Genomic DNA, 11,652 nt, shown 5'->3' with positions numbered 1-11,652 from the left:
CCAGAAGAAGTGCACACCAAGTCTGACGTTCTTTTTAAACTTTTATTGAGCATGCTGTACCAACACAGCTCAACTTATCTCGTTCTTTCCAAAAGGAAAACCAATCCTCACTCCTCATTTCCGCAACAGCAACGCTTCTTCCTTCTTCGCCAATCACCTTACAGACTGCTACGTTCACAACAAAGAGGATGCAGGATGAAGTGACAGAAATTGAAATTTTTGTATTGTAATATACATCAGGAAGTGTTGTGTAAGAAAGTGTTAAAAATAAAACCATCAAAAGCCATCTGCTTTTGTATAAAGATAAGTTAGGTTAAATGAAAATATTATTATTATTATTATTATTATCTATCTTACGGTATATCAAAAATAATTTGTGCAAAACTTAATTGAAATATTGTCAGTGTGGCCCTCCAGCAGTGCTCGGGTTGCTCATGCGGCCCCCGGTAAAAATTAATTGCCCACCCCTGATTTAAAGGCTAGAGTATACAAATGAGTTTTAAGATGAGACTTAAATGCTTCTACTGAGGTAGCATCTCTAACTTTTACCGGGAGGGCATTCCATAGTATTGGAGCCCGAATAGAAAATGCTCCGTAGACCGCAGACTTTTTCTTCTTTTTTTCCTAATCATGGCATCTACCTGTTCCCAATTAGCCTGTTCACCTGTGGGATGTTCCAAATAAGTGTTTGATGAGCATTCCTCAAATGTCTCAGTCTTTTTTGCCACTTGTGCCAGCTTTTTTAAAACATGTTGCAGGCATCAAATTCCAAATGAGCTAATATTTGCAAAAAATAAAGTTTTCCAGTTCGAACGTTAAGTAGCTTGTCTTTGCAGTCTATTCAATTGAATATAGGTTGAAAAGGATTTGCAAATCATTGTATTCTGTTTTTATTTACGATTTACACATCGTGCCAACTTCACTGGTTTTGGGTTTTGTACTATACGGGACATCACCTTGGAGACTCTCTCATTTACTGCACATTCATGTTATTATGCTCCTACCTGTGGGGTTTTGCTATGATTTCAAACATGCAATAGGCATCTACCACTTTCTATGAGCATTTTCCAAGCAGTGCAGTGCATCTACATTGGTAAGCGGTAGAAAATGGATGGATGAATTGATTTTTTTTACCACAAAATGAGGCAATAATGTATTGCCGCATTCTGGCCTTCGTTGTCAAGCACCCAACAGTCCACAAAAAGATGTGTCTATGTCTGTTTTTCAGTTATGATAAAAATGTAAGCCAATTCTTGCCATTTCAAATTGCGGGCAAAACATATTCCCCTCATGTTTTGTCTACTAACTATCCAACTGGAAGAAGACAAGAAAAAAGCTAAAAACACAAACAACTCCCCCGCATACAAAATAAATTCAGAAGCCTTCGAGTTGGCAAAACGAGTTGAAGCTCACATCATAACGCGTTAGACTTCAATGACCTAACTCTGTTAGCGCTCACATGCCACGATGGCGGTTTCACAGGCTTCCACTGGCCCATGTTGACTGGAGCCAATATGGCAGCTGAAGCACTCGAAACAACTCTGCAAAACAACGTACAGTAAATCTAATAGACTAGAACATGAACAGCTCGTAACCTGTTAGAGGAAGTCACCATTACTGAAACAGCTTCTAATTTTCAAAAAGTACTGGGATGGACAAGTTTTTTCAACCCATTCATCGCAAGCGACCAGTTGATCTTTGGGACTTCAGGATTCAAAGATTGAAATAACTTTATTGTCATAACAGCACACGTGAAATATGTGAAATGGCACAAAATTTAGTACCGAAGGTCTCTGATTTAGCCCAATGGTTACCACAACAACAATAGTATACCTATTAAAATAGGACATACATCTAGTAAGATATAAATAGCATAGGTTAATAGGAATAGATTGCAGATAGAATAAAATACATAGAAAATAGAATATATGTTGATCCTATAATGCAAATAGAATGTGAAAACAATGACCGCAAACCAAACCAAACTAAAGTTTTTGGCCCCTGAACAGCCCAGTTCTCAAAACCCGGACAATGCTGAGGCTGTTTTTAGGGAACTTGTACTGCAAAAATGCAAACTAAAATCCTCTAAAAACATCAGACTTCTTCTGTTTTTAAGACTCTACAGCAGGGGTCTCAAACCATTTTATATTTGATGGCCCTCAACTTTTAAAGATAATATTTCGTGCAGCCCCATCCTTACCCTAACTCTACCTCCAAATTAATTTTGAGACAACTGCTCTATAGCAAAGGTGTGAGTCGAAGAGCTTCAATATTTAAAAAAAAAAAACGGGATATTGTTTTTTGCAATCTATAGAGAAAACACTAGATGAAGATCGTCTACAGCAGGCGTGCCCAAACTTTTTCAGCAGGTGAGCTTCTTATCAAATGACCAATTGGACGTGATCTACTTCAAATATACCGTATTTTCCGGACTTTAAGCCGCTACTTTTTCTCTAAATGTTGAACCTGCACTTTATACAAAAGTGTGGCTAATCTGTGGATGTGTCTAAATTATAGAATGGATTAAGCAAAGAAATCAAACAGTTTCCTAAAATGATCCACTTCAAGCAACTGTTCAAACTCAAAATGTTTACAAAGTACAAGGAAGAAGAATCCTGCTAACCATCTTGAACCATATTCAAAAAGGAGATCATCTTATTCATCTCATCAAGAATGAATAAAGACAACAATGACTTTTCTGTTTTGTTTGATCAATCGTTTTGCTGCCTTGTTACAGGCCCTGTTTGGAAACAATTAAGGTATATACCGGTACTATATATATATATATATATATATATATATATATATATATATATATATATATATATATATATATATATATATATATATATATATATATATATATATATATATATATATACACTACCGTTCAAAAGTTTGGGGTCACCCAAACAATTTTGTGGAATAGCCTTCATTTCTAAGAACAAGAATAGACTGTCGCGTTTCAGATGAAAGTTCTCTTTTTCTGGCCATTTTGACCGTTTAATTGACCCCACAAATGTGATGCTCCAGAAACTCAATCTGCTCAAATGAAGGTCAGTTTTGTAGCTTCTGTAACAAGCTAAACTGTTTTCAGATGTGTGAACATGATTGCACAAGGGTTTTCTAATCATCAATTAGCCTTCTGAGCCAATGAGCAAACACATTGTACCATTAGAACACTGGAGTGATAGTTGCTGGAAATGGGCACCTATGTAGATATTGCACCAAAAACCAGACATTTGCAGCTAGAATAGTCATTTACCACATTAGGAATGTATAGAGTGTACTTCTTTAAAGTTAAGAATAGTTTAAAGTTATCTTCATTGAAAAATAAGGACATTTTAATGTGACCCCAAACTTTTGAACGGTAGTATGTATATATATATATATATGCACATATATACATGTGCTCCCCACATCTGCGGTCCCCTCCAAGGTTTCTCATTGTATCCCTTTGGGTTGAGTTTTTTCTTGATTTGGGATCTGAGCCGAGGATGTCATTGTGGCTTGTGCAGCCCTTTGAGACACTTGTGAATAAGGGCTATATAAATATAATGTACTTTGATTGTTAGATTGATATATACATATACAACATATAGCAGGTTCGCTCCCCGCCTCTTACCATCCGAAAGGCTTCCGTTGTGTCCTTGGGCAGGACACTTCACCCTTGCCGGCCGGTGCTGCTCACACCGGAGAATGAATGATGAATGAATGAGTTGTAAAAATGATTGATGGGTTCTCACTTCTCTGTGAAATGCTTTGAGTGTCTAGAAAAGCGCTATATAAATCTAATCCATTATGTATGTATGTTATATTGTCTTTTTTTTTCCAGCGAGTTAATCCATTTTGGGGGGAGTTGAGTGGATATTTATATATAAATGATAAATAGGTTATACTTGTATAGCGCTTTTCTACCTTCAAGGTACTCAAAGCGCTTTGACAGTATTTCCACATTTCACACACACATTCACACACTGATGGCGGGAGCTGCCATGCAAGGCGCTAACCAGCAGCCATCAGAGGCAAAGGGTGAAGTGTCTTGCCCAAGGACACAACGGACGTGACTAGGAAGGTAGAAGGTGGGAATTGAACCCCAGTAACCAGCAACACTCCGATTGCTGGCACAGCCACTCTACCAACTTCGCCACGCCGTCCCTATTTATGATGCGTTCAAGAGTCTTACGGCCTGAGGGAAGAAGCTGTTACAGAACCTGGAGGTTCTGCTTCGGAGGCTGCAGAACCTCTTCTAGAGTCCAGCAGTGAAAACAGTCCTTGGTGGGGGTGGGAGGAGTCTTTGCAGATTTTCTGAGCCCTGGTCAGGCAGCGGCTTTTTGCGATCTCCTGGATAGGAGGAAGAGGAGTCCTGATGATCTTTTCCGGCGTCCTCACCACTCTCTGCAGAGACGTCCAGTCTGAGGCACTGCAGGCTCCAGTCCAGACAGAGATGCTGTTGGTCAGCAGGCTCTCTATAGTGCATCTGTAGAATGTGCTGAGAACGGGGGGAGGGAGCTGTGCTCTTTTCATCCGACGCAAAAAGTGCATGCGCTGCTGAGCTCTTTTTACAAGAGTTCCGGTGTGTAGGGACCAGGTTGTATTTTCAGTTACCTGCACCCCCAGGAACTTATCTGACAGTCTTAGAATTTAAAGAGTTCCCGTTCCCCTACATAAAAATAACCTGCATTCCACATCAAGACTGAAAGTATCATTTTCATGCACATTCTGCGCTCACTTCTGTTTTGTGTTGTTGTTTGTTTAGTCAGAGCGACAGCGTTATCTGAGTCACACTTACCTCCGGTGACTGTCAAACGAGAAGGCGGGTGGCTGTCAAACTGCCGCACCAACCCGGCAAGAAGAGACACATTCTAAGCACTGATGCAGTAGGGAAGGGATTCATATGGCCCCATTCTTGGGGGGATCTCACACGAGAGGAAGAGTAGTGTTGATCATTTTGGAATGCTGTTTGCTAAGAATTATAGAAAGCGTCAATCTACATAGCAACTGGCGCTGTGGTCAAAGTTGGAGTTGCCACAAAACACATTTTTAGATATTCAACACTCATCTGGTGGCTAAAGTGGATAGTTTAAAGGCCTACTGAAATGTGATATTCTTATTTAAACGGGGATAGCAGGTCCATTCTATGTGTCATACTTGATCATTTCGCGATATTGGCATATTTTTGCTGAAAGGATTTAGTAGAGAACATCGACGATAAAGTTCGCAACTTTTGGTCGCTGATAAAAAAGCCTTGCCTGTACCGGAAGTAGCAGACGATATGCGCGTGACGTCACAGGTTGTGGAGCTCCTCACATTCGCACATTGTTTACAATCATGGCCACCAGCAGCGAGAGCGATTCGGACCGAGAAAGCGACGATTTCCCCATGAATTTGAGCGAGGATGAAAGATTCGTGGATGAGGAAAGTGAGAGTGAAGGACTAAAGGGCAGTGGGAGCGATTCAGATAGGGAAGATGCTGTGAGAGGCGCGTGGTACCTGATATTCAGCTGGGAATGACTAAAACAGTAAATAAACACAAGACATATATATACTCTACTAGCCACAACACAACCAGGCTTATATTTAATATGCCACAAATGAATCCCGCATAACAAACACCTCCCCCCTCCCGTCCATATAACCCGCCAATACAAATCAAACACCCGCACAACACACTCAATCCCACAGCCCAAAGTACCGTTCACCTTCCCAAAGTTCATACAGCACATATATTTCTCCAAAGTCCCCAAAGTTACGTACGTGACATGCACATAGTGGCACGCACGTACGGGCAAGCGATCAAATGTTTGGAAGCCGCAGCTGCGTACTCACGGTACCGCGTCTGCGTATCCAACTAAAAGTCCTCCTGGTAAGAGTCTCTGTTGTCCCAGTTCCCCACAGGCCAATGGTAAAGCTTGACTGTCATCTTTCGGGAATGTAAACAATGAAACACCGGCTATGTTATCCGGCACAACAATCAGGGGGTGCATTCTACGGCGGGGGTGCATTATCCGGCACAACACCTGCCTCTAATACACCGATCCCACCTACAGCTTTCTTCTTTGCTGTCTCCATTGTTCATTGAACAAATTGCAAAAGATTCACCAACACAGATGTCCAGAATACTGTGGAATTTTACGATGAAAACAGACGACTTAATAGCTGGCCACAATGCTGTCCCAAAATGTCCTCTACAATCCGTGACGTCACGCGCAGGCGTCATCATACAGAGACGTTTTCAGCAGGATATTCCGCGCGAAATTTAAAATTGCACTTTAGTAAGCTAACCCGGCCGTATTGGCATGTGTTGCAATGTTAAGATTTCATCATTGATATATAAACTATCAGACTGCGTGGTCGGTAGTAGTGGGTTTCAGTAGGCCTTTAATCCCCAAATTTGTCACGGTTCATGTGTCAGGTAAACCAGAACGAATGGGGCCATATGAATCCCCTTCCTACTGTATGGACCACACCAGTTGAAAACAAAGCTGTGTCTGCAGTCACGTGCCATAAAGTGACCATTTGTAATTCAGTTGTCATACAGGGGACCTTTAAATCAGAATCAGAATCAGAATAGTTTTATGGCCTTTGTTTGATAGGTTCACAAACTAGGAGCACAGGATAGGTAATACAAATGAGCTATAAAAACTTTAAAAATTGTAAGGTTATTTTAAGGGCATGTATTAAAAAAATAAAAAATAAAAAATGAACAGTACGCATAAGAAAAGTAATAAAATGCATCCTTGACACATCTCTTAAACACACACAGTTGTGGTTTAAAAGTTGGCATACACTTGTAAAGAACATAATGTCATGGCTGTCTTGAGTTTCCAATAATTTCAACAACTCTTATTTTTTTGTGATAGAGTGATTGGAGCACATACTTGTTGGTCACAAATATTGACGAAGTTTGGTTCTTTTGTGAATTTATTGTGGGTCTACTGAAAATGTGACCAAATCTGCTGGGTCAAAAGTATACATACAGCAATGTTAATATTTGGTTACACGTCCCTTGGCAAGTTTCACTGCAATAAGGCGCTTTTTAGCCATCCACAAGCTTCTGGCAAGATTCTGGTTGAATTTTTGACCACTCCTCTTGACAAAATTGGTGCAGTTCAGCTGAATTTGTAGGTTTTCTGACATGGACTTGTTTCTTCGGCATTGTCCACACATTTAAGTCAGGACTTTGGGAAGGCCATTCTACAACCTTAATTCTATTCTGATTTAGCCATTTCTTTACCACTTTTGAGATGTGTTTGGGGTCATTGTCCTGTTGGAACACCCAACTGTGCCCAAGACCCAACCTCCGGGCTGATGATTTTAGGTTGTCCTGAAGAATTTGGAGGTAATCCTCTTATTTCATTGTCCCATTTACTCTCTGTAAAGCACCAGTTCCATTGGCAGCAAAACAGGCCCAGAGCATAACACTACCACCACCATGCTTGACGGTGGGCATGGTGATCCCGGGGTATAAAGGCCTCACCTTTTCTTCTCCAAACATATTGCTGGGTATTGAGGCCAAACAGCTCAATTTTTGTTTCATCTGACATCACATGGACAAAAGATAAGACCTTCTGGAGGAAAGTTTTGAGGTCAGATGAAACAAAAATTGAGCTTTACAATAAGAGTTGTAGAAATTATTGGAAACTCAAGACAACCATGGCATTATGTTCTTTACAAGTGTATGTAAGCTTTTGACCACGACTGTATGTCAATCAATCTATCCACTTCAACCCTTTTAGTTTCCTGAAATCAGTGCATGAGCGGTCCCAATGGACAATTGGTTTCATTACTGCTAATCAATCGCCTGTGTGAAGCGGACAAAAAATTTAAAAAAGAGAGCTTCATCCATGAGCTGGATTTCATCAGACTAGTGAAACATTTGATTAAAGCATTGCTGACATCCTCCTTTCACTTTACTGTGAATACTCAGTGCCAATTTAACCAAGAAAAACACTGCTCGAAACCACTGTCTTCCAAAATCTATTTCGCTCCCCATCATCCCCCATGACGAGGCAGGGAGCGAGCTTTAAACCCCCTCACTGCCACCCCCAGCTCTTTAATTCTTCTTTTTGCAGAAGCGTAAAAGACAACAGAGCAATGTTGTGGAAAGCGTAACACCCGCCCAACCCCCCTTTGCTAAGAATAGGCTGCTTCGGAGGAAGGGGCGGATTCAAGATTGATTGATTGAGACTTTTATTAGTAGGTTGCACAGTGAAGTACATATTCCGTACAATTGACCACTAAATGGTAACACCCGAATAAGTGAGGGTGACAAAGGTCATCAGCAGATAATTGGACGCTTGCCGCATTCTACATTTCAATTTCTGGGAAGGATAACAAAACTAACTAGAGGAGAGATAAGAGCTATGATTGGCAGTAAGATGGCTCAGTGAGTTGTGAGTGAACCAACAAAACCTAGTTAACTTTCTGGCAATTGGATAAGAAATGTGTTAAGTATGGCAATGTCGATTTCTGCAGATATTCAAGTTTTGGGAACAATTCTGGCAAATTTAAGAGCATTAATGATAACGTGGATTACTATGTGACTAATTTCTACTTACAGAGCACACACTGCAGGGTAATAAACACAGTAATCACTTGTTTATCACTGTTAATTGGTTACAGGCCTGACTGTGGTAAGCGAACTTCAGCAAAGGTAGGAATGATTAATTATGAACACAATGTTTTCCTATACTGGCTCACCTGCACTGGCTTCCTGTGCACTTAAGATGCGACTTTAAGGTTTTATTACTTACGTATAAAATATTACACGGTCTAGCTCCATCCTATCTTGCTGACTGTATTGTACCATATGTCCCGACAAGAAATCTGCGTTCAAAGAAGTCCGGCCTATTAGTGATTCCCAGAGCCCAAAAAAAGTCTGCAGGCTATAGAGCGTTTTCTGTTCGGGCTCCAGTACTATGGAATGCCCTCCCGGTAAAAGTTAGAGATGCTACCTCAGTAGAAGCATTTAAGTCCCATCTTAAAACTCATTTGTATACTGTAGCCTTTAAATAGACCCCCCTTTTTTAGACCAGTTGATCTGCTGTTTTCTTTTCTCCTTTGCCCCCTCGCCGGGTTATTCCGGTTCCGGTGACCATGGATGAGGTGCTGGCTGTCCAGAGTTGGGACCCGGCGTGGACCGCTCGCCTGTGCATCGGTTGGGGACGTCTCTGCGCTACTGACCTGTTTCCGCTCGGGATGGTCTCCTGCTGGCCCCACTGTGGACTGGACTCTCACTGTTATGTGGATCCACTAGGGACTGTACTTAGAGGGGGGGTTACCCACATATGCGGTCCTCTCCAAGGTTTCTCATAGTCATTCACATCGACGTCCTTTGTGTGGGCTCTGTGCCGAGGATGTCGTTGTGGCTTGTGCAGCCCTTTGAGACTTTTGTGATTTAGGGCTATATAAATAAACATTGATTGATAGATAGATAGAGCTTTAAAAGTATTATGGTATTTAAACAAAAAAGTGGCTTTATAGAGACATTTATGTTACCTCTGCTTCAGATAATATAAAACAGATGAAAGAGACCCATTAATCATAGTGCTAGCATATGTTACCAATACAAGCTTTAGAGAAAATATTTAAAAAATGTATCTATATCTATATCTGTCACAATTACATGTTAAACTTTGTAAAACGGAGCGGAGGAAATGTTGGGTTTGATTGGATTTACTGACTGTCAATCACATATCTCTCATAGATACTCATAACATCATCTCCTCTCTGAGCTGCAACATTATTGTTTGAGTTTGAGTTTGAGTTTGAGTTTATTTCGAACATGCAAGCATACAACATGATACATCACAATTTCCAGTTTCTCTTTTCAACATGTTTGAAAAGGAGTAGGAAGAAGCAGAGCTTATTTAATCCCACCCCTTTTCTATACATAACAGTTGCTAAAACTTTTTGTTCACTTCCTGTTCACTTTGTAGTTCAGGTTCTTCATCACGTACGCGTATTGTGGTAGAGGAGTTTGCTTGTCCCAATGATCCTAGGACAGGGGTCGGCAACCCAAAATGTTGAAAGAGTCATATTGGACCAAAAATACAAAAAACAAATCTGTCTGGAGCCGCAAAAGATAAAAAGTCTTGTATAAGTGTTATAATGAAGACAACACATGACATACGTGTCTATATTAGCTATAATAGCTTACTATCAAAAAAAGCTATGTGTCGCAGGCTGAAGCAAATCTTTGTTGGCAGAAATGTTGAAATGTCATATTTATTCTACACATTTTTACAACATTAGAAACCATGGGGGACGGTGTGGCGAAGTTGGGAGAGTGGCCGTGCCAGCAATCTGAGGGTTACTGGTTCAATCCCCACCTTCTACCATCCTAGTCACGTCTGTTGTGTCCTTGAGCAAGACACTTCACCCTTGCTCCTGATGGGTCTGGTTAGCGCTGTGCATGGCAGCTCCCGCCATCAGTGTGTGAATGTGTGAATGTGTGTGTGTGAATGGGTGAATGTGGAAAATAGTGTCAAAGCGCTTTGAGTTCCTTAAGAAGGTAGAAAAGCGCTATACAAGTACGACCCATTTACCATTTACCATTTACCATTAGTAAATCAGAGGCTACTCAGAAGGTGAGATAATTCCTGGAAATTACTGGATTTTAATGGCCAAAGGTGTAGATGTGTGTGTCCAAGTTAAAGGAAACGGCAGACTGTCTTCTTTTAATGGATTTATTACAATCTTTGGCAAGCTCGGTAATGTTTGCTGTGGTCTGGAACAACATGGCACACAAACAACTATCTGAAATGCAGCCCATATTACATACAGATAATGTGTCATGAGACATGCACAACTAAATTATATACAAAGAGGATATAAGTAAAGGATATTCAATAAACTCAAATATGCCTACAAATGAGGCATAATGATGCAATATGTACATGCAGTTAGCCTAAATAGCATGTTAGCATCGATTAGCTTGCAGTCATGCACTGACCAAATATGCCTGATTAGCACTCCAACAAGTCAATAACATCAACAAAGCTCACTTTTGTTCATTCACACACAGCATAAAACTTTTGGTGGACAAAATGAGACAAAGAAGGAGTAGACGATTTGACATGTAAACAAACTGTTGCAATTGTTTGTATTTTTCCCCATCTTCTTCCATATTCAATCTTTTTTCAAAAATGCTCCAGGGAGCCACTAGGGCGGCACTACAGAGCCGCATGCGGCTCGAGAACCGCGGGTTGCTGACCCCCGTCCTAGGAGGTATGTTGTCCGGGGGCTTCTAAGCCCCCTTGTAGGATCTCCCAAAACCAACAGGTCTTAGGTGAGGGACCAGGCAAAGAGCAGCTCGAAGACCACTATGGAAAGTCAAATTCAAGTACCCAGATTTCCCTCAACCAGACGCGGGTCACCGGGGCCCTACTCTGGAGCGAGGCCCAAAGGTGGGGCTCGATGGTGAGCACTTTGTGGACGGGCCGGTCCCCATGGGGCCAGGCAGGACACAGCCCGAAAAGGTAATGTGGGTCCCCCGTCCAATGGGCTCACCACGCATAGGAGGGGGCATAGAGGTCGGGTGCAGTCCGAGCTGGGCGGAAGCTGAAGGCAGGGCACTTGGCGATCCAATCCTCGGCTACAGAAAATAGCTCTTGGGACGTGGAACGTCACCTCGCTGGGGAGGAAGGA

This window comes from Entelurus aequoreus, linkage group LG28, assembly GCF_033978785.1.
Source record: "Entelurus aequoreus isolate RoL-2023_Sb linkage group LG28, RoL_Eaeq_v1.1, whole genome shotgun sequence".
In the NCBI taxonomy this organism is placed as follows: Eukaryota; Metazoa; Chordata; class Actinopteri; order Syngnathiformes; family Syngnathidae; genus Entelurus; species Entelurus aequoreus.
The sequence above is the reverse complement of the archived record's forward strand: the minus strand, read 5'-3'. Positions refer to the sequence as shown.